Source organism: Mus musculus, chromosome 9, assembly GCF_000001635.26.
Source record: "Mus musculus strain C57BL/6J chromosome 9, GRCm38.p6 C57BL/6J".
Classification (NCBI taxonomy): domain Eukaryota; kingdom Metazoa; phylum Chordata; class Mammalia; order Rodentia; family Muridae; genus Mus; species Mus musculus.
In genome coordinates this window covers 102,288,728-102,311,819 of record NC_000075.6, presented here as the reverse complement: position 1 = coordinate 102,311,819, position 23,092 = coordinate 102,288,728, and the positions used below count along the sequence as shown (strand labels likewise).

Below are 23,092 nucleotides of genomic sequence, written 5' to 3'. Positions count from 1 at the left end.
ACAACAACCCACACCAAGCAACCACACCCCTCTTGGGGCCCTTGCCATTTATATACTCTTTGAAAGTCTCCAGAAATTCAAATGTCACACAACCACAGGAACTATATGCATTTAGCAAAATCACTCCCCTGCTAGAGCACTAGACAAATCATGGTCAGTTGCTGTCTACAATGTGAAGCAGCTCCATATCCCATACCTGGTATTAAAAGGAAAACACTTTCCTATTTCAGTGTTTTTATAGAAACCAAAATTCTCACTACAACCCTGTCCTTTGGAGTTACCTTCTCATCCCATCAGAGTAGTGTGCAATTTTTTGGCCGTTACCCCTTCCCAGAGGCCAAGAGACAGAAGAGCAAGGGGCATCCATGGCTTCTCCTCTTGTTTACCATGCACTAGGCTCCTGCTGGGTGTTAATCCAGGAGTGATTTTTCTTTGCAAATTCAGAAGTTGAGCGCTCTGGGTTGTGGCTGAACAGAAGCTCGTTATGAAGTGGTTCATTGCTTCACATCGCCATCTGCCAGGGCAGGGCTCCGAGGCCCCATTTGGGAGACTGTTAGTGCAGTCCTGTGGAACCCAGGTTGGCCATAACGCTGCCTTCCTCGTACCTCCCAAGCTCCGCATTGCTCCCTCCGTGCACATCAACTGGAGCATATCCCTGGTGCTCCTCTGCCAGCCCTGGGAACTTTATAGCTCACATTTACTATTCATTATTGTTTCCAAAGTACATCTTGTGTGACACCTCTTCAGTGGTAAAATGGCTTCTTTCCACCCTTCTCCACAGTTACCACAAAACCTCTTAGCTGGCGGTAGAGAGGGGGCTCTTTTTATGAAAGTCTGTGAAGAGAGGGCAAGAGAGCATAGGAAGTGTTTTAGGAAGGAAAGATGAAAGGAAAAGAGTGAGCAAGGGTGGGTGCTGGTGATCCCCCCCCATCCTCCCCCCCCCACCCCACCCCACCCCCGTCGATTTCCCAGGTTGAAACTGAGACCTCTGGGTATTTATCCCACAGAGTCACCTGAATGAGGAGGAAGGGTCATGTGATGGGAGCCAAGGCAAAAACAAAAGAATCCATTTATTATCCTGGCAGGAAATTTGTTCTTTGGGTTCTGTAGCTGCAGACATAATGATTTCATTTCCTTCAGTGGCGTGAGATGAATGGCCCTCACCCCTGGGCCTGAACTGCTTCCTCTCATTTCCCCAAGTATGGTCAGCTTCAGTGCCCGTTCCTTCCACTGGGGTCAGGGGGTGGGCTCCGGTTCACACTGACTAACAAAATGTGATCTTCCCTGTGGAGGCTCCAGGATACCTGTGGCTATGCTCCAGGTTAAAGCACACACCATGGAAAAAAAGCCATCCCACACAGACAGGCTGATATGAGGTCTCTGGGGCTGGTAACAGCAGCAGAGAAGCCTGGCTGAGCTTCCTGCGTTCGAAGGAGGCCCTTACTTGTGGCCAGAGGTAGTGCTAGTATAGAAAGCAGCTGGCATTAAGGCAGCCACCAGGCTCTGGGCCTGGTGACTTAACTCAGAGTCCTTACCTGCACCAAACTTCAGTTTCCCAGTCTGTAAATGCTGAGTGTCTGCTTAATCCAGGAGACTTTGCACCCAAGACCTTTAAGCCAAACTTTCTTTAGGGATAGTTGGTAGTCCTGTGGCATCCTCTAGACTCCTGGTAGCTATGGGGAGGACAGTTTCTGGTGCCCAGCCAGCCTTGTTTTTGTGTACATGCATTACTCACATGTGTATATGTATGTATGTATGTGTGTGTGTGTATGTGTGTATGTATGTGTGTGTATGTATGTATGTATGTATGTGTGTATGTATGTGTGTGTGTATGTATGTGTGTATGTGTGTATGTATGTATGTATGTATGTATGTGTATGTATGTGTGTGCATATATGTATGTATGTGTTATGTATGTATGTGTGTATGTATGTATGTGTGTGTATGTATGTGTGTGTGTATATATGTATGTATGTGTGTATGTGTGTATGTATGTATGTATGTATGTATGTGTTATGTATGTATGTGTGTATGTGTGTATGTATGTATGTATATATGTATGTATGTATGTATGTGTTATGTATGTATGTGAGTGCATGTGGGGAGAGAGTTACACATGCACACATATAAATATGCTTGTGGAGGCCAGAGGCAACCTTGGGTTTTGCCCCTCAGCTACTTTCCATCATGTTGGAGATCAGATCCCTCAGCAGCTTGGAACTAGACTACAAGAGACTAGACTAGTGGCCCCCGGTGGCTGCCACCCGGTGGCTGCCTGCTTCCACATCCCCAGCACAGGCATCGCATGCGCATGACATCGGCCCTGGCTTCTTATGCGGGGTCTTGGAACTGAGTTCAGGTCCTCATGCCAATAAGGCAGGGCCTTTACTGACTGAGTCCTGCCAGCCTTATCTCATTTTGGAACCCAGCGACCATGGAATACTGCTCTCCTGTAAGATGTGTTGTTGGGGAAGGAAGATAGAAAGAGAGACAAGAAGATCTTAGGATGCTGCTTTGGGACCTCAGGGTCCTTTCCACTTGGATCCAGGCTTCCACACTTCACGGACAGGGATCTCCTATGGGGAGTTAGATTCTGTGTTTGAATAAGGATCAGTGTTCTGTTAAAAAAGAAAAAAGCCAGACTCAGACAAGTTTCTTACCTTGGCTCAAAACATGCATCTGGTGTCCTGTCTGGAGTCAGCTCCTGGGGGTGTGGTGATATGGTGTGTACCCCACGCCCGGCATAGACCAGGCTCTTAATGACTGTTTATTCATGGAATAATTTTTCCTATTCCAGAGAGTTGTAAATATGCCTTATGTAGAGTCCTGTTTGTGTTCTCCCGTGCCTCAGTTTCCCAACTGCGTCTTTTCTACCCCAGCCACTCATAAGTAGTAGGTAAAATGAATCTTTTATGCTCAAAGATATTTTCAGTTGGATGAATTGCAGTTAAGCACGACTGAGGTGACAGAATATACAAGCATGTAACCAGGACCGGGCTTGTCTGCTTCCGGGGACTCTGGGGCCAGGATGAGGCTCCCAGTAGGGAGGGCTTGCTTCACTTAAGAATGAGGAAGGCTTTCTGGAGGCATGGGTGTGTCTTCCTGAACCACCATATCTCTGAAAAAGAAGTTAAATACCGATAACAGAGCAATTTTAATAAACATTTTACTTTTAATATGTTTATAGTGTTGTTAATTATCTCTCTAAGTGGGGAAAATAGAAATTGTAGCACACCGAACAAAGATTGCTGATTACGGTAATAAAATGGAAATTTTAATCAAGACGGTAACTTAAGTCAGAGGGAGTTTTCTCCTCGGCTGTTGGAGCCTTCATCTTTATTCAACACCCCGTTTATCATCACCATTCCATTCATTGCAGGCATTAGATTAATATTGACAAATTTAAACTAGAAATAACTTCTCTTGCCATTGTGGTGTTGGTAGGATAACAGTACTACAGAGCTGTAGGAAGCCGTTGGGCCTGCAAGCTTGCTCCCTGTGGTGATGGCCCAGTCCTCTAGATACCCACTCTGTCAGGCTTCTCTGTGACACCTCAAACAACAATGTGTTCTTTGTGTACACACATAGTTCTGTGTTGTCTGATATACATGTTCATGTGTGTGCACACATGTGTGCACCTGTGTGCAGATGTACATATAATGGCCCACTTTTGGGCTCACTTAGCAGCAGAGCCCCAGTGTCTGTCGGCTGTGGTGGGAAATTGCTTCCATGCTTGCGACTCTGGGGAGAGCCAAGCTTGCAGACTCCAGCCTGGATCCTCTTTGTTACCATTTACCCTTCATTCTCCCTTCCTCCTCTTTGGATCCTCTTCCCCAGTCCTCTGGGGCTCCATAAGTGTGCCACTTGGTTTCTTAAAAAGGCCCCTTTCTTCTCTTTGATCATAAAATTGCTAAGGAACAATGGCTGTCACTTAAAACATCAGCTGCAAAGCGCCCTCCCCACCACTCAGTGACATTGTCATCTGCCTTCCACATCAAAACAGCTGGGAGTTCCCCGGAGGAGCTGAGCCTCAGTTCTTCTCTGCACCTCATTGTGAGCTAGCCCGAGGGCACTGCCAGATGCTACCTCTGGGAACTGGAGTTGACCACCAGCTTTGCCCCTGGGGAGATTGGCTCCACTTGTAATTCGAAGCTGAGAGGGCTCGGGGATGGGGCTTGTCTCCATCACTTGGCACACTAAACTACTGGTGAGAATAGGGAGTGTGGACATGAAGACTGTCCTAGGCATTTGGTTAGAGAGGCCATAGATGGCTTAAGGACTGACATAGAAATCTTGGTGCAAGCAGAGATGCCAGAACTTTTCCTCCCAGAGCCTCAGAGAGCTTGTGGGGTTCTGTGTTCGAAGAATGGGGAACAGTGCTGTTCTCACACTGGCTGTGGTTGTAGACTCTTGTCATAACCCACTGCATGCCCTGGGAACCCAGTGGCTAGCAGAGGGCATGAGGGAGGACAGTCAGGGCCCCCAAAGAGCAGAGCCAACTGCAGCAGCTCCTCTGTCTGTTGGTTCTGGGCCAGGAGAGTGTTTATCTGCTTACCCCTGGGGCCAGCACCACAGAGGCAGCTGGAAGGGAAACAGTATCACAATGGGAGGATGGGCCTTGGCCACCAGCCTGGACCAGGAACAGCCTTCCTCCCTCTTCCCTGTTAGGCCATTGCCTTATTTCCTTCAGGCTTGAAGATCTGAGTATATTTGGGGGAGCAGGGAATGTAGGTTCTGGGTCCTTCCAGTATCTCAGTCCCTCAGGGGAGAGAAAGGAGGCTCGGGGTCCCCAAGGCCTGTAAGCCATGTCTAGAGGAGAGAATGAATTCCAGCTGCAGGGAGGCAGAGAATAGAGGACAGCAGGGTGACTGTTTGCTGCCTGTGATCCTCCTTGGGGACAAGTGTCCCAGGTGGTTAGGTCTCATTCTGTGGATTTCCTCTGGGATTTCCTCCACTGTGCCAGGTCCTCCTGTGATTTTCCTCCCATGGTCCCAGGCCCTGTGTCCTGCCCCACCCCTATACCTACTCTCCTATAATTTCCTCTCTGTGGCTTCTGTTGGCTGCCCTTTAGCTTCTTCTTCCTCTTCCCCTCCTCTCTCCCTGGCTTCCCCTGCCTGTTACCTCTTGAAACTCCTCTTTTATATGCAGTGTCCCTGATATACTTGGCTTGGTTTGTGTGGGAGGCACACATGGCTGTCTTGGCTTCTACAGTCTTGGTTCACCTCAGGCTTTTGGTAATTTACCATGGGGCAAACCTTTGAGCATCTTGACTTCTCCTTGTGCAATGAAGAAGAGGAGTTTCTTTCTCCTAGTCCTCGTCTTCTTCTTCCTCCTCCTCTTCCTCTTCTTCCTCTCCCCCCTCCTCGTCTTGTTCATTTGTCAAATCTTTTTAAAAAAGCATAAATATAAAATCCCTTTTGTTAGACATTTGCATTAGTTGAAAATAATAAAATAAATGGCAAAATTGGGATGGTATGGGAAACACATTGTAAGATGCTTCCTTTCCGGTATCTCTGTCCATGCTCAGAGCTGTACTGTGGTCACTTACTAGACTTTAGAGGCCTAGTGGGCTTCTTTGGAACTTCAGAGGAGCCTTGGATCCTAAAGTATCTTTTGCTCCAGGTCTATCTTGAATCTCTGCCCCCAAATGGATTAGTAGCAGGGCCCCAGAGCCACAAAGTCTATCCAAATTCAGATTACCTGTCCCACCTCCCCCTTGGCAGTCACTGTGCACTTGACTACATTGGGAGCATATTCCTCCATGTTTTAAGTGGTCACCACAGGAAAGACAGCACTATCGTGGTGCTAATTTACTGGCTGATTCTCATACCTCTGTCCACCTCAAAGGTGCCCTCCTTTCTACAGTTCTGCCTTCTGGCACGGTGCCTTGACCCTCAATCTGTAGCCACAGTGCACCCCGCCACCCCACCCTGGCAAGCTATGTTTCCCACAGATGGCTCTGTTAAATCTGGACGGGTTCCGAAGATGTTATTGGATTTCTACAGCCCTCTTATGCCAAGACCATATGGGGCTTCAGGAGAGGAGGGCAGAGGGTCAGCCATTCCCTCCTGCCCGCCCCTGTTTCATTTGAGATCTTCTGCATGGTATATTGGTAAGTCCACTGGAGTGAGAGGGTGGGGCCAAGAAGAGGAGTTTGGTAGACATGGCTTAGCTAAGGCAGGAACAGCTGTCTCACTAGGATGGGACCTGGGGCCTCGAAAGGAACTTCTGGAAAAAGAGAAGTCCCATGGCCAAGTGCTCTCAGTACTTCCTGCTTCCTATTGCAGCCCCACCCTCACTTCCAGGACCCATCTTCCTCTGTGCAAGATGAGGTTTCCATCCTGAAAGCACCAGAAAGCTTTGCTTGCTCTAAGACAGGAGGATAGGTACTTTGGTATGTGGTCATTTGTGTATATGTGGAAGGGGAGAAAAGAGGAGAGAGAGAGAGAGAGAGAAAGAGAGAGAGAGAGAGAGGGAGAGGGAGAGGGAGAGGGAGAGGGGGAGAGAGAGAGAGAGAGAGAGAGAGAGAGAGAGAGAGAGAGAGAGAGAGAGGCAAAGGCAGTGAGAAGGGAAAGAATGATAGAAACAGTTGGGAAGAGATAGAAACATATTCACAGAGATAAACAGAGGCAGGAAGAGAGAGAAGACAGGGAGAGTCTCCTCCAGGCAGATGCATATCCAGCCATTCTAATTGTTTATTGCCAGACACAAAGAATGACTGTCCCTGTCTTTAGCTAACAGAGGGCCACTGTCATGAGGGTCATCGGGCAAAGATAAGAAGGGAAACAAAGAACGGTGAGTGGAGGAGGGTGCTGGTCTAGGACCTGGAACCAAGGCCTGATTCTGCTGTCAGCTGTTCTGAGTGCTAAAAGCAACTCAGAACAGCTGACAGCAGTCATACTTTACGTCAGAGGTCAGGCTCTGTCAGTGCTGCAAGTCTTTGACCAGAGCATCTGAGGAGGAAGAGAGTGGAACTGGACTGGGAGGAAGAAGGAGAGAGGGGAGGAAGGAATGCAATGAGGGAAAGAGAGGAGGGAGGGAGAGAGACGAGGAGAGAACAAGAATAAGCCAAAGAGCCAAAAGAGAGGTTGCTGGCTGATTTTATGTCAAATTGATACAAGTTAGAGTCACCTGGGGAACTCAGATTAGAAAAACTAATCCTCCATCAGATTGCCCTGTAGGCACCGTCTGCAGGACATTTTCTTGACTAATGATTGATATGGGAGGGCCCATCCCTCTGTGGGTGATGCCACCCCTGGACAAGTGGTCCTGGGTTGTACAAGAAAGCAAACCGGAAGCTTCGCGCATGCGCAGTGGCAGTATCGTAGCCAATGAGGTTTATTGGAGGCACGATTATTGCTAATTGAAAGAAAGCAAACTGAGAAAGTCATGGATAACAAACATGGATAAGAAGTCTGTAGTCTGTGCTTCAGTTCCTGCCGCCAGGTTTCTCCTTGAACTCCTGCTGAGGGTTTCCTAAGTGATGGGGTGGAAAGTCTAGGCTGAAACGAACCCTTTTCTTCCCTAGGTTGCCCTTAATCTTGGTGTTCATGACAGCCATGGAAAGCAAACTAAAACACAGGAGCGAAACGAAAGGGAGACAGAGGAGAGGAGGGATAGATTGCGTTTCCCTACACTGCTCCTGGACGCGATGGCCTCACCCTGTGCTGAAGAGCAGCTGGGAGAGCAGCCCCACAAGGTTCCTGGTGCTGTGGGCTGTGAGCTGACAGTGTTCAACCTATTACACAGCGAGCTCTCAGTGGGGACCCAGGGGAGGCGTCGCATTAGGCTTTAATACTAGGAACAGCCAGGCTTTTCTGAGCAATCGTTCTGTTTATATCCTGTGCACCCCGTGACCCATGCAACTGATCAGATTTTCTTTATCTATTGACGGCTAGAAAACCGAGCTCCAAGCGTGTGGCTTGGCCATGGAAAATGAGCTGTTTTAGGTTCACCATGGGCTTACAATTTATGTCTTTACTCTTGGTTGAGCTTTTTCGGTCTCAACTATTTTTCTTTGGAGATATTTTCATTGCTTTTTTTTTTCTTATTATAAAACATATATAGATTCTCTATAAAAAAGGCAACAAAATACAGAAAAATGTAAAGAAAAAAATGAAGTCAATTATAATTCCCCACCTGTTTCTTGCGACAACCTGTTAAGTTTGGTACAGCTTGTCTCTCCTATAATACACGAGTGTTCAACACATGCCCATGGGCACACACGCGTACACGTGAAAATACACATATTCAGAAAAAGCTGAACACATTATATATAGTGGTCAATGACTTTTTCAAATTTGGCAGTATATAATATATATATTTTTAATCTGTTTATTTAACATAGCATAATTTTTTCATAAACCTTATAAGCTACCTTAAATCTTCTAGAATAGAATGGATTATAAATGAAATGTGAGGTTTAAAGTGGAGGCTTCCAGCCAACACTGGGAATGTAGATTGGGGGCAACTCCCGTGGTAGCATTAGCACAGACAACAAAGTTCTGGGATGAGGTGACGGGACATTCCTTAGGATAGCTTCTCCCAGACCTGTGAAGAGATTTCAGACATACCGGAAGGTCAGAGGTGCCCACTGATCTTTCTCAGGTAGCCTGGAAGGGACTGTGCCCACTGAGCCTGTAGACGAATGCTTAGGTAGCTACCTACATGTTGGCAGGACTGTGTGCGGCTAGGCTCCTCACCACTCCTCTGCACAGAGATATCAGAAGTCACCTCCATGCAACCGGATAGCACTGGGTGACAGGTGGGGCTGGAGCTTGAGGGAGTTCACTAGGTGTAACAGGAGGTACGGCTCAGACCCTCCCCCATATCTCCTATCTCCGTGCTGGTTTCTTTCCCCATGGCCCGCCCACCAGGGGTGCCACAGTGGGGGAGATGGCAGAGTAGGGACAACAGAAACAAGGAATTAGAAATGTGTCTGCTTCCCCCAGGGAACTTCTATTCCTGAGCTCTACTCCAGTACCAAGTATCCCTAAAGTGACCCTATGGGATTGTAACATTAGTGTGCCCATTTCCCAGATGGTGAAATGGAGGAAGAAAACAAGTCTAGTGAGTTATTCAGGTTATATAGCTACTAATGGCTGAAAAATCGGGCTCCCGAGACAGGCCTGCCTGTAGTCAGTTCCCTAATGGCACATGGCACCAGGACCCTCATAAGAATGTAGATATGGAAGCTCTTCTAGTTTCTGGAGGATGGCCAAAGGCAGGAGGGGAAGGTCAGGGAGGGACAATGGCTGACTCAGGCTGAGAAGATCCGAGGTGCTCACCTTCTTCGTATACTCCACTTCCCTGTCCGAGTTCCCGGGCTTTTCATGTTCACATGGCTGTTTTCCCTCCTCTCAGAGTGTTTGCTTCTCTCGGCTTGTCCGGGATCTGTCTGGCATGCTCCTTGCAACCCAGGTACTGACTGGCTAGTTTTGTACTTGAAGAAATGGTTCTCTCTCTTAATGCAGGCATTCTGGCTGTGCTCCACTCCTTTGGACAAGGGGTGTGTGTGTGCGATGGGCTTTGAGACATTGGACACGCTGCAAATGTGGACGCTTGGGAAGCCCAGGCACAGGGACTGGTCTGGAGGAGATTGTACCAGGGATGGGTGTGGTGTGGAGGGCAGGCATTGGAATCTGACACAGCCTCTCAGGCTGGACCAGACAACCTTCCTTGGGTGGGCCCCTCACCCCCATATGGTTAGAATAAGAACAGATAATCTCATGTCCCCTTGTCCCCACCAGCAGGTGGCTCAGTCCTTCTGGCACCCTGGCTTCACTGCAAGGCTGGTGGCAGGGGCAAAATGAGCCTGAGTAACTCCGCAGAAAAGCTCCCTGTAAACTGGAAGAAATGAAATTGCCTTTAACTCCACAAGTTGGTTTTGTCCGCTATCAATAGAGCCGGAGGCTGATGCGAAAGAGATCTAATTTGAGGCTTGCTTTATTGAGTACTGCAGCCTCCCGCCGCACACGGTCATCCTGCTCTTGAAACACGGTGAGTGTGCCGAGAGGTGCCGGTATAAAATCCACTGACGATTTAGTATGGAGAAAGAATAAAACATCCTATCAACGTGATATGAATCACTTGCTCAAGCTGTGAGACTTTAGCATACTGTGATAAAGGAAATACTTTGTTTCAATGATTTTCACTAAAAAACCATGATCACCGGGCATGGTGGCACACACCTTCAGTCTCAACACTTTGGAGTCAGAGGAAAGTGGAGGCCAGCCTGATCTACATAGAGAGTTCCAGGCTAGCCAGTTTTACATAGTGAGATCTTGTCTCAGAAAACCAACCAACCAACCAACCAAACAAACAAAACTCAACCAACCAACCAACCAACCAAACAAACAAACAAAAACAAAGCAAAACAACGTCAACAACAAAACAGAAAGAAAATGAAACCCAAACCTATAATAATGGAGTGGCTGAAAACTTTAATGACTCATTTGGCTTGCCTGGGGTTGTGTGGGACAGCACTGTTTTTGATGAGCAAGAGGGTTGTGAAAGCTGAGAAGAAAAGCTGCACTCCTCACCAAAAGAATGGTAATTTTTATAAAACACATGCATAGATGGACCGTATCCTCCGGAGCCCTCATTCAGGCGGCATCTTTGCATCCTGGGCATGGAGAGATCTTCTCATGTGACTGGGGGGTGGGGCGGAGCTATAGCTAGGATTGGCTAGCAGGTAGCCAGGGGAATCTGAGGGAGGCATCTCCAGAAGGCAGAGGGAGGTTATTTTTGCCATGGGTGGCTCAGAAGCATCAGGTTCCAAGCAGGAACCTACAGGGCAGGCTCTGCAGCCCACACCATTGCAGAGTTCCCATCCATGCTCATCTCTCGGAACCTGCACCTCTAGATAGCTCTATTTCTTGTCTCAGAAGCCTTTTCTTCTCTCAGGGTCCTGGTTCCTCTCAGTGTGTCTCCCTTGATATCTAAGGTCCCGTTCGCCGTTAGCGACCACGTACTCCCAGGAAGTGAGTCACACAGGGGCAGGAATTCTGGTTGGTGTGATTCACCGTCTCATCCTAGGTTATACATGGGCCACTGGCTGGCCAAGGGTGTCGGGTCACAGTGAGTGACTAGTTCTGTCTACCCACTGGCTACCTTGTGAAGCTTCCCATTTGGTGTGTGCCTCCGTACAGGGACACAGAAGCTGTACGCTCGGGCAGATCAGGAATGGGATTGGCTAGCCATGGGATGGAAGCAAAGGTTTACAATGTCCACTCCAGCCTCACCTAGGGGAGCCACCGTTTGTACACATACCTATCTGAAAGCTGTTACATCCTCGGGGGGAGGCGATAACAGAGCCCAAGAGAAGCTGATGCAATTCAGTATTATAATTCCACCGTTGTCTTGGACCCATTAAATAATGGGAGTCTGTGTGTTGCTGGTCTGCTAGGATTAGGAGCATGCCCACAATCCAGCATAATTGTAAGCAATGTTGGCAACTTCTTGTATATATCACCCTTTCTGAAGGCTGTTAATGTGTATCAAGTCGTGGGTCTGACCTGGCCTGAAGTGATTTCATGAAGGGTACTACTACCACAGTACTTTCCTGGAAGCTATGGCAGACACTGTGACCCTTTCAGTATTATCAGGTGATTGTCACCTTCAGGATGACCCCACTCCAGAAACCCACCCTACTGAGATTCTCAGTGTGTCTCTGTTCCTGTCTGGTGAAAGTGGTTCATGGTACTCTCTCTCTCTCTCTCTCTCTCTCTCTCTCTCTCTCTCTCTGTGTGTGTGTGTGTGTGTGTGTGTCTGTTTGAGAGCTGGAAGTGGCACGTGGGAGGGTGTGGGAGGCTGCCATCGCCGAGTAATTAAAGTTGGAGAAAGTGTCTGATGTCCAGGTAATTACTGCTGAACATCTGCTAAATATGGCCTTTCATTGATGGCGGATGCTGTTAGGCACGGGAGTGATGGTGTGTTTGCACTCGACATGGCAAAGGATGATTTAAAATCTGTTTCTATCAGCAGCCCACAGCAAGGTCCTCAAGTAGATGAAAGAGCCTGGAGCAGATGTAGCAGGAACCAAAAGCCACTTCCAGGAAGAGGCACGGGAGAGCCCGTCTGCTCTGGCAGGAGACAGGAGCCCCAGAGAAATACTCTGATCTACTCACTTGCTTCAGAGGAAACTGAGGCATATCCAGGGGAGGCGGTGACCACAGAGTGGGACCTGAGTCAGTGGGGCAGATGCTAACAGCCAGGACAGTCAAGCAGTTGGTTCTCAAGCGTTGGATTGCTTTGTCAGAGTCTTCCTGGAAGCCCCTTTCCCTCGGGTAGCGGGAGCCCCTATGGTGGGACTCCAGTTGCTTCTGTCCCACTGCCGGTTAGGAGAGTTCTGCTCAGACAATGGTGTCCTTTCCCACAGGGTGACGGATGTGAGCATGAAGGGCAAGAGGGTTTAATGAGAGGTATTCTCTGGTGTGGAAGGCCTTCTGCTTGTCCTACCACCTTGGAGAAGGTTGAGAAACCCTGGCCTTCTTTCCCATTCCTCATTGCCCCTTTTCTCAACAACAGTTGGCAGGCACTAGAAGCTCAGTGCCTTAGACTTTGACCTGGGGTCATGTGGCACAGCGTCTTCTCTGATTGCTTCCTGTTAGGTCTCCATATGTGGTAGTCACTAACCAGCAGGGAAGAGTTCTTTCCTAACACAGCTTCTTCGGGGTGGTGCTAATTAGATGGCTTCAGGGACCTCACCTTGGCATTTTTCTAGTCCGGTCAAAACGATAGCACATCTGGACCCTGATACGAGCCCAGTGACTCTGGACTTGGGCTGCCTGGGAGGTCTGCCCTCTAATCCTGCTTCATAGAGCCCGCTCTCCCCAGGCTCTGGCTGAGCCTCGCTGAGCCTTCTGTTGGAGCCTGCCATGGCTGGTCATAGAATGACATAAATAGCATCTTCCCTCGGAGCCTGGAGACCTTGCCTTCTGTCCCGAGGAGCCTGCCAGCCGCACCATTAAGGCTTAGAATTCCCCCTGCCTGAGGGCAGTCATTCATCCAATTAACAAGTGTTTAATTTCCAATTCTTTTCCATGTTTAAAATAATGCTTTTGGTTATGCAATCACTATATTCACTTTGTGTGACTTCCCTGCATAACTGCATAAATGCCCCATGCCTATGGCTTTTCAGATCTGCCTTTGTAACTTAGGATCTAGTGGTTTTTCTCGTCATCATTTTACTGTTAACATTTCCTTGCTGTACAAATTCCATTTTTGATGGCTTCGTAATAGTTCACCAAGTGGCTGTATAATATTTAACTATTCCCCTGTTTTTTGAAACTGAATATATGGCCATTGTCTAGTTAATTGTTTAGAAAGTATACTGGTTTGTGTGTGTGTGTGTGTGTGTGTGTGTGTGTGTGTGTAAACTCTGAAGAAATGAATTTTTTAGGAAGACCTTATTGTAGCTGTTGAAAATAATCATATTTAAATGATCAGAATTCTCTACCAACACATAAACACACACACACTCACACACACACAGAGCCTTTTTCCCAGAGGACTCCTCCCCCATTTTGGGAGCCTTTCACCACATCCAGTGCGATCCACGCTGGTGTTAAGGATGCATAGTTTTGTATTCTCTGGCACCTTGGCATTCACCAACTGCTTCATTGGTCCCCAGCCAAAGAAAGAGGCCATCTGTTCCCGAGCTGGTCAGACACATGGGAGGATGGCATGTTGATATTCAGCATGGTCCCTTCCTCGGGATTGCAAGGGACATTTTGACTATGTGAATCTTCAGACCACTCTGTCAGAAGACAAGACCCTCTTCACACTTTCCAAAAAAGGCTGTTTGGCACAATCGGTCTTGCTTGTCATTGTTCCTCCCAGACGTCCATGTTCACACCCAGAGTCCATTGATGGAAGGTGGCGTCTCAAAGCTCCCCGTTTAATTTGAATGTGCCTGATGTGTAGTTTACATAGCCACATGTGTTTCCCTGTGAGGCCTTTCATAATTTCCTGGTGATGGAAGATCATTCTAGGGATGGAGTGCTCGGAGAAGGAGGGGTAGTGGGTAGAATGCCAGAGAGAGGGAAGGGCTGGCTCTCCAGATGCCAGGGAGTACAGACAGAAAGTCACCTTAAAAGCCCAGAGACCAGGGGCAAACCTAGGGTCAGGAAAAATGAAATAGTTGACCAGAAAGATGCTAAAATCACTGTAGACATATTCCAGAGTCAGAGCATAATAGGAGACAACAGTTGAGTGCGGCTGCCTTGCCTAAGACAACCATGGAAAGAAAGGGAAAGACTGGGTACTTCGACACAATGTGACTACCTTGCCTGAAGATTCAGTGGGGTAGAATTCCCATTTAGACTAGGAGTTGGATAGAGATACCCAGAGCCTCTGTGTCAGGACCACTTGGCCCAGGCATATATTAACTCCAGTTAGAGCACTTGTCAGCAGAGGCAAATGGTTCTCATGTTGGCAGGATGAATATATGACTTAGCAGCTGCCAGGCAGGCCTGGGTCTGGTTTCTGCTTTGCAGGAACCTCTATCTTAACCTTACCATGTCCCTGATCTCAGCACCTTTCCAATTCTCCCACCTGCTGAGGAAAGTGGGGGGGGGGGACGACAGGAGACTGTGTATAAATCACGGGACCACAGAACCTGGCCTTGGCCTTTCCTTCTCCTGGGGACCATGTGACCCAGCAATGAGGATAGGGTGAGGTTCGTGGATGAAACCCTCGGCCCCTAGCACTGGGCAAGGGCATAGAGAAGCCCACCCTGGTTTCATGGAAACAGAAGTGATACTGCAGGGGAGGAGCCACAGAAGGGTCCATTTGACTTGTACCTGAGGAGGTCAGGGATGCTCTAGGGCTGTCCTGAGTCTGTCTTCAGAAGACCCTGGATTAGACTGCAGTCTGTTCCAACCATTGTTTTTCTCTGCACCCCTGGGGGTTCTGGTCAGTTTGGTCATAGATTTATTTTTGGACAAGCTATTATTCTTCCATTTCTTCAAACCTTGCAAGGAAAAAAAAAACCCACTCAATTAGAATAAAACTTTAATTAAATCGAAGCACCAATTAAAATATATCATCAATTAAAATAAAGCACTAATTAAAGTGCTCCCCACAAGCCGCAGCCTATATGGCCCAGGGGCTAGAGGCACCAGTCTTGGTCATAGGGTGGCTGGGTGTGCCGGTGGGATATGCTACCCTGGAAGCAGGGCTTAGTGATCGAGGCTGGAAGCTGTCTCTCAGCCCTGGGAATGAGGCAAGCCTCTTGCTGTGTCTTTTACCCTCTTGGCACAGTTGAGGCTCATAATTTTGGAACCCAAAGGATCCTGCAGTCAGCAGGTGAATGACAGGGCCTGTCCTGGTGGGATGGGTTGGGTACTGTAGTGGGTCCCATACATGTCTTCTACACAGAGTCTCTTGACTTAAAGCCACATGAGTGTTTATGGTGCTGTTTTCTTTCCCCTTGGCCTGATAGAATTTGGGGCTGTTATTGGTGATGTAGTTTATTATTGGACTATTCTAGGTGGGGTTTAGCTCCAGGGACCCCCTAGCTGGACTCTCAGAACCTTTGACCTGTCATTCAAAGCCTCATGCTACCTAGGCCACCCACCTGTCTTCCCTCATCTTCATCTGTCTCCCAGCTAACTTAAATGCAGGAATATATATATATATATATATATGTGTGTGTGTGTGTGTGTGTGTGTGTGTGTATTACTTTCAAGCTGCCTCTTGTCATTCCTCTATCCAAGGCCCCTTTATAAAGACTAGTTTTCTGTTTCCTCTCCTGTCTGCCTACTGGCTTCCCTTGGCTTGCTTCAAACAAGAATGTATCTACTTACATACCTGCACAGCCACCCCAGTTTCTGTGGACAGAAGAGGATTTCATTAATAGGCAGGACTGGTTTCCAGCTGTTTCTCCTTGTAAGCATCCTGTTTTCAAGGGTAGCAATTGACTTTTACTTCTTTTTACATTGACCTCAAAACATTTCCAAAACTAACCATCAGCTCATCAACTTTAAAATGATACATTTCACTCCCTTAGTTCTGTCTTGACCAGGGAAAGGGTCAGTGTGTGGAAGAGCCCCTGCTGTGGCCTATTAGCACTTCACCCAGGGAGGCTGGGGCCAGGGCCTCCCTAGCTTACTGCATAAACTGAGTTCTTCAGAGAAAATCACTGGGTCTGTGTGCACCTTTGTGTTCTAAACTCCTTGGTGCTTTTAAGCGGCTGCAAGCACCACCAGGAGCAGACGGGAAAAAGGAAGGAGGTAAAAGGGAAATTGCTCCTGGGATTTCAGAGACTTAACAGTCTGCTTTGCAGCAGGTTCTGAGGAGCAGGCTGTCACTGCTGGCTGCTGGGGCAGACCTCTGGAAGGCTCCCTCCCTCCCTCCCTCCCTCCCTCCCTCCCTCCCTCCCTCCCTCCCTCCCTCTCTCTGTCTTTCTCTTTACCTCTCTACTCTTCTTCCTCCTCCTCTTCCTCTTCTTCCTCTCCCTCTTCTCCTCCTCCCCCTCCTCCCCTCTTCTTCCCCTCCCTCTCCTCCTGCCCCCTTCTCCTCCCCCTCTTCATACTCCTCTTCCTCTTCTTCCTCCTCCTCTTTTTCTCTCATTCCTCTCTGCTCTGCCTTATCTTTTCTATTTCCTTCCCTCCTTTCTCTCTCTGCTCCCATTCTCTCCTCTTTTCCCTCTCTTCCATTTTCATTCCTCTCCTAAATCTCAGACTTAATGTAGAAAGAGAGAGATCAATGAACTAGAAGGAAGGGATTCTTTTCTCTCTGTAAAGCCTTTTCCTGCTCTCTCACCAGCATATCAGCAGGAGTCAGACTCCCAGAACTACAGAAAGCAGCAGGTGATGTGTCAGGAGCAGACGTGGCCTGCTTCTTTGTTTGGCACCTCTTGTGTCTTTTGAATATCAGCTCTCTGCCAGTTTCTTGGTCAAGAGGACTGGAAAAGAGCCCACAGATCTGTCCCCCAGGGGCTCAGCATTTTCACCTCAAACCAGGAACCTCTGGATGGATCTCCGAGAGGTCAGAGATCTAAGATGTGACCAAACTCTGGGGTTTCCATAGCTTTCCTCAGATTCTCCAAGGGGCTTAAGAGCTAAGACTGTGGTGCACAATTCTTTGATCATGACTTTGGGATACAGTTTGCATTGCAAGCATTAAGTAGCTGAGTTCAATCCTCAGAATGCATATAAAACGCCAGGCTTGGTGAATACTCATAGTTCTGGGCTCATCAGCCAGTCAGCCTAATGTGTGAACGACCCAATGAGAACTGCTACCTCAAAAATCACAGCAGACAGTTCTGAACAATGACAGGTTGTCCCCTGGCCTCTACACGTCTACACACTTGTGTCCATGCGTACACACAAATTACTGACTGAGAGCTTATAGTAAAGGACACAGATACTCTTTCCTTACACTGGGCTGTGTCCTAGTGAGCCTATGATTAGCTTGTAAATACTGATTAAAAATGCATTTAATCCTGGGCATGGGCACACCTGTCATCTCTGAATGCAGGAAGCTGAGACAGGAGGATAGGAATCCTTAGCCTTGATTCCACAGTGAATTTGAGTCCAGCCTGAACCCTATCTGACAACCAACCAACCCAAGAAACAATACCAGCCAGGAAACACCTGCCTTTAATACATCTGATTTCCCTGAGCAGCCTTGTCTAGCCCAGTCTGCTGTTGGTGGGCTTAAAGCTCTCACATTAGCTACACGTGGCAAAATCATCTCACTCTAAGGCTATTTTGTAGTAAATGAATAGTTCATACAATGTAGTGAATACTGGACGTGTGTGTGTGTGTGTGTGTGTGTGTGTGTGTGTGTGACAGAGAGATAGATATTTCAAACTTCTAAAACAAGATCTCCAGATAATACTTAAGCTTTTATATGCAGATCAGTGTGATCTTTTACATTTTTATTCTGCTTTTATTCTCATATAAATTTTCCTATTTCATTGAAAATACTAAACATAACCCACAACTTTGATTCCTTGGCCAGTTATGACTCATTGCTCTGCAAAGTGTGGATCTGGAGGAACACACACAAACCACCATTCTGGGGACTCTCATCTGTCACCAGCAGTGTGAATTAGCTCAGCTCTTCATGAGAGCTTCTTGGCAAAATAAAATCAACCAAATTTACAAAAAAAAACCTCTGCCCATTGACCCCTGGTGTTCCGTTTGTAGGAATTTATCTTACAAATATTCTAACACCTTTGCAAAACGACGCCCAAGACAGTTCTTCACAGCATTGTTTATAATGGCAAAAGATTGTCAAGAGCCCAAACATCTATCCACGTGACTCCGGCTTAGTAGCCAATGAAACATCAGCACAATGAAGAATGCTCTGGGGCTGTTGAAGAAGCATGGTCTTAGTGGCCTGCTTGGAAAGATTGCCAAGATACAGTAAGTCAAACAAGTAAGATACAGAAGAGAGTCTTAACTGCATTCCCTTTTGGATAATTCAGAGGAGTAATTAGACGCAGGACTTGTATTTTCTTGTTTTGGGTTCAGCCATAGAAAGTTGCTCATCTTGAAGGTTAGAATGGTTGATTATTGACAGTTCCACTGTTCAGTGTGTAAAGGAAGGCGTCTTAGCTGCTCTCCTCACTGCTGTGGTGGAATGGTTAACACAATGTAAAGTCAGGTGGTTTATTTTGGCTCACAGTTTTAGAGACACCAGTCCTTCACGGTATGGAGGGTGTGCTGACATGTGGTGGCCAAGAGTCAGGAAAAAAAGGACTATAGGAAGGGGCTAAGGAAAGAAATAGGCTCTGAGGGGCATGCCTGCAGAAACCAATTCCTCTAAAAAAGGCTCCATGATTTTAGCTTTTACCACCTCCTTATCATGCCACCCAATTAGGAATCCATTCAGGGATTAATTCTTCCATCAGATCAGAGTCCTTGCAGCCTAATCCTCTTCGAAAACAGCATCACAGACAAACCCAGATGTGTGCTTTAATAACTACCAGGACATCTATCAATTAAATCAAGGTAGTGAGTTTAACCAGGTTGTCTGGAACAGGGTGAGGAGATACTTCTTATGGAGACCTACCTCTGACCTGTCTCTGAGCAGGTAGCATATGGGAGAAGAATGGGCTGCATCCTGAGTTGACAGAACCAAGGACAGCCTCAGGTCAGCATGCAGGATGAGCAGGGAATCTATACTCATGCTCTCATGCCCAAGTTCCAGGGATGGCTAAGAGGGTGGTGGACTAGGATGGAGCAGCAGCTAGAATGTGCCTCTGTGTGCTTTGCCTATCTCATCTTTTTCTAGATGCCATGTAATAATCTGACAATGTCTACTCATTTAACTGTTTTCAGACCTGCTAGATTATTATCTGCAGTTGCCTGTGGCAAACATAAAGAGCATTATTGGAGGGGTGTTGACTGCTGTAGCTGCTCTAGGTGGTACCATGAATGTCTTGAGTCTTTTAAGGGAATGCATGGCCCGGGAAAGTCGCCCACAGCCAGAGCCCACGTCTTTCTTGTCCCATACTTGCTGCTATCTGCTGTCCATATGTTATGGTCAAAGTCTGTGTGGTTCTAGATCCTCTGAGAAAATGTTTCAAGGAGACACTGGGCACAGGTGGGGCCTGGGACGAATTGGGCATAGAGGTGAGATCTAATCTCTCTACAATAATGCATGTACTAATGTTTTAGCTTCTTAACGACACAGAGTGTGTTCTAAACAGCTGGCAAGGAGCTCTTTAGGACCTCACAGGATGGCATTTTCTAGGTACTTCACCAGTGTTAATAGCACAACCTAGGAGATTTACAGGCATCAATGTGTAGAGAATAGACCTCTCTGACCCTCTAGACAGAGAATCACTGATAGACTCAGCCCTATTTTTTCATACATTAGGAATAGAAAGGCCCAAAGGACAAGTCCTCTGGATTCAGCTTCTATCCTTCAGTCAACCCCATCAGAATGGAAGGGCGAGACAAAAGCTTCAGAAGGCTTTTAGCAAACAGGAATCTGAGAACTGGTGTGAACCCATCTGAGCCACCTCTATCCCTAACCCATTTTCAAGTTCGAATCCTAGCTGGTCAGCCTGTGGCAACAAGCCCCAGGTCCACCATATCATTAGTTTCCTAGACTAATTCTTTCTGTGGAGAATGGTGGATGCTTGTTGAATTATAAGTATCGTGAAGAGGGGACAGGGCCATACACCTCTGAGATGTTTCTTATTCTTTAGGTTTGGGCTTAATCTTCTGTTGAACACATCCCTTCTAAACAAACAACCTTTAATTAGTGACCACAGATCTTAATTCCTTTTCCCCAAATACTTCTTGCTGATTAATGCCTGCTGGAGCTATGCATCTATTTATCCAAGCCAGAAACGTCAACCCTCTGAGGTATGATGGAAGGATTCTTGGCAAACCTACCCAATGAGATGAAGATGGTGCATTCACATATGACTCATTGCCATCATGGTGACTCTTCTATGTCTCCTTCAGACCTCTGCCCCCGCCCCCCCCACCTCCCCAGAAGTTAAACATAAGCTTAGCTCTGAAATTCAAGATTTAAGTTTCATAGGTGAGACATGATGAGTCACTGGCGTGAAGGAATAAATAGACCCACTCTACAGAGAAAGTTGAGGATGCTGGTGGCAAAGGTCCAGCTCTTCTGGGATGCTCACTGTGCTTGGTGGGACATGGATTGGGGGGGCAGGCTTGTCTCTCTGGCTTCTGAGGGTTGAAGCCCTCTCATCTTGGATTCTGTCACCAAGAGTGACTTCAGCTTGTTCTGGAAAGGGAAATGAGCAAGAATTGCAGCCTGCAGAGAATGTATTTTCCAGACCCCAAGTATAGCTCTTATCTTCGAGGTAGAGCTCAGGGGAGTCTGGAGGCAGGCTGGGCTTCAGTCAGGGTGGGAGACTAGGATTAGACGAGCTGTTGATGGATGAGTTAAGGTTTAATGAAAAGATACCCAATTGTCCTTAAGTTCTTATCTTTCTTTTGCCTCTTGCTCTTAAATTATGTATCAGATTTTTGAATGTGGACATGATTAATTCCACTTAGGATCTCAGTCTTGGCTGCTTTAACAAAGAGTTATGTTTTAACTTAAGAAGTATAACAGAGAGGGGACTTGCCATCTTTCATCAGTTAATTGCCAGTGCTTGGGGCTCAGCTGTTTGGATCATAGAGCAGGAGGAAGCATGCCCATCAAATGGACAGTGCCTTCCTTACCCACTGATAGAGTAATTGGGGAATTTCTGCCTCCTAGTGCTGTACCTATAACATCCAAGGAAGGATATGGGGTAACGCTGAAGAGAGAGATGAGGGAGAGGTCTAGTCTTTACGCTGAGGTTGGGGATCCCTCGTTCTCCAAACAGCCCAGGGAGAGTCTACGAGAAACGGAACATTCTTGGGGACTGAGCGTGGGTCTGACTTGCTTCCTTCTGCACCATAGTTCTTTACTGAGCATGTGCTGTGTGCCAGCTTCTGGGACTACAAATGGCAGCAAAACACATCTCTAGTTTTGTGTTGTTTTCTAAATAGCTCTAAACCTAGGCTGGTAAATGCTTGGATGTGGTACACGAGTGGCTTATATAATAGTCGATGTTTGTACAAGGCACAAAAGGGACTTCCTGGTGGGAGAATAATGATTCTACAGAGTGTGCCTCACTGTCATGTGGCGCCCACAGGTGTCTCGTGCTACTGAGAAGCCTCTCTGTGTACTTGGAGCTATGGGCCTGCATGGTGCGATAAATGCTTCCTCCAGGGATAAGAAGCTAGGTTCAAATTCTACCCTGCCTCTTAGAAATTGGGTGGCTTTAAGCAAACCACTTAATGCATCTACCTCTCTTCCTGGTTACTGGGTTTTCTTTCTCACAGTGGATCTTGCCTCAAAGGGTTGATAAAATGGATTAGATAGTATGGTGTCAGCTACGATGATGATGATGATGAAGGGGAACGAAGAAGAGGGGAAGAAGAAGGGTAAGGAGGAGGAAGAAGAGGAGGAGGAGCAGGAGGAGGAGGAAGAAGAAGAGGATCATCTAGAAAGCAGGACTAAAAGGGAGCCAGGTGGGTGATGGAAATCAGATCCAGCCTGACTTGAATAAACAGTATGATTGATGACAGGCCAGGAAGACAAGGTAGTGCCACGATTCTCTCTCTGCCTCTTTGGCTGAGCTTTCTGAGCTGATGCCACTCTCCAAAGACATTCTATGTGACCCCACCAAGATGACAACCCATGGCTCCTGGAACCACAACTTTCCAGTGATATTGAATAGAAAATACTAGCAAATTTTTGTTTTTGTATAATCAAGGGACAACCCTTAGATGGCTCCAGAGAGGGTGATGCTTAGGCCCAAGCCCAAGCCACTGCCTGGGGTCAAATGGATGTGTCACTTTGACTTTCTGAGAGCTTGAAGAGATGCTATTCTGGCACGTAAAACACCCACGACCGCAGCATATGATAAAGGAAGACTTTGCAGGCTCTAAAGCTGTCTGAATGAAAAAGAATACGCTGGCTTTTGATGACATTTGTTCATGGTCGTGTAGCTTTGTCTCACCCTTTCCAAAGAGGGACACTGATTTTTGTTTTTAGCAACTTTCAAATACGGTATCTTTTCAAAGCCTTCGTCGCATTGTAACGGGAACAATAGCTGTTGCTTTTCTCATGCATACTTCTGCGGCTTATTAATATTTAACTAAGCATGTCTAATAAACACAGCTGGCAAACAGGTGTGAGCACAAACACAGCTCGCTCTGGGTGAGTGTTCCTCCTAGCTGATGTGGCACACATGCAAGGGATTCTGGGGCCATGGCATAAGTTCTGAACAGTTTATAGACTGCGTTAGGAGGACAAAGCATATCCATCAGCCACATTCATATAAGAGAATTCCTGCTGCTTCTTAATAGCTGGGAAATTGCAGTAGACGTCGGGAGTGAACTGGGTCCGCATGGACAGGAAAACAGGGAACTCTGGGGGAGAAACAGGAGTGCGAAGAGGTGTAAGGTGCAGCCCAAATGCAGACTAGATGAACAGAGTCTGTGGACAACTGGTGTGGGAAAGGAAGATACTCAGGACAGAGTCTATGGGGCCAGTGTAGTGATATGGGGAAGCATGGCTCCTCGCCTGCCCACTCAAAGTGTATTTCATTAGGATAGAG

General features: G+C 47.2%; 1 protein-coding gene, 1 non-coding gene and 1 pseudogene across 3 annotated transcripts in view; all 3 read left to right on the top strand.

The window, feature by feature from the left end:
- Positions 1–23,092, top strand: part of Ephb1 (Eph receptor B1) — a 432,566-nt gene that overhangs the window by 42,874 nt on the left and 366,600 nt on the right. The gene's annotated exons all lie outside the window — the stretch shown is intronic.
- On the top strand, positions 6,845–6,896 carry Mir7243 (microRNA 7243). Its single transcript, NR_106163.1, has one exon. It is a non-coding gene; the product is annotated as a microRNA 7243 (primary transcript).
- Positions 7,303–7,465, top strand: Gm51736 (annotated as a pseudogene).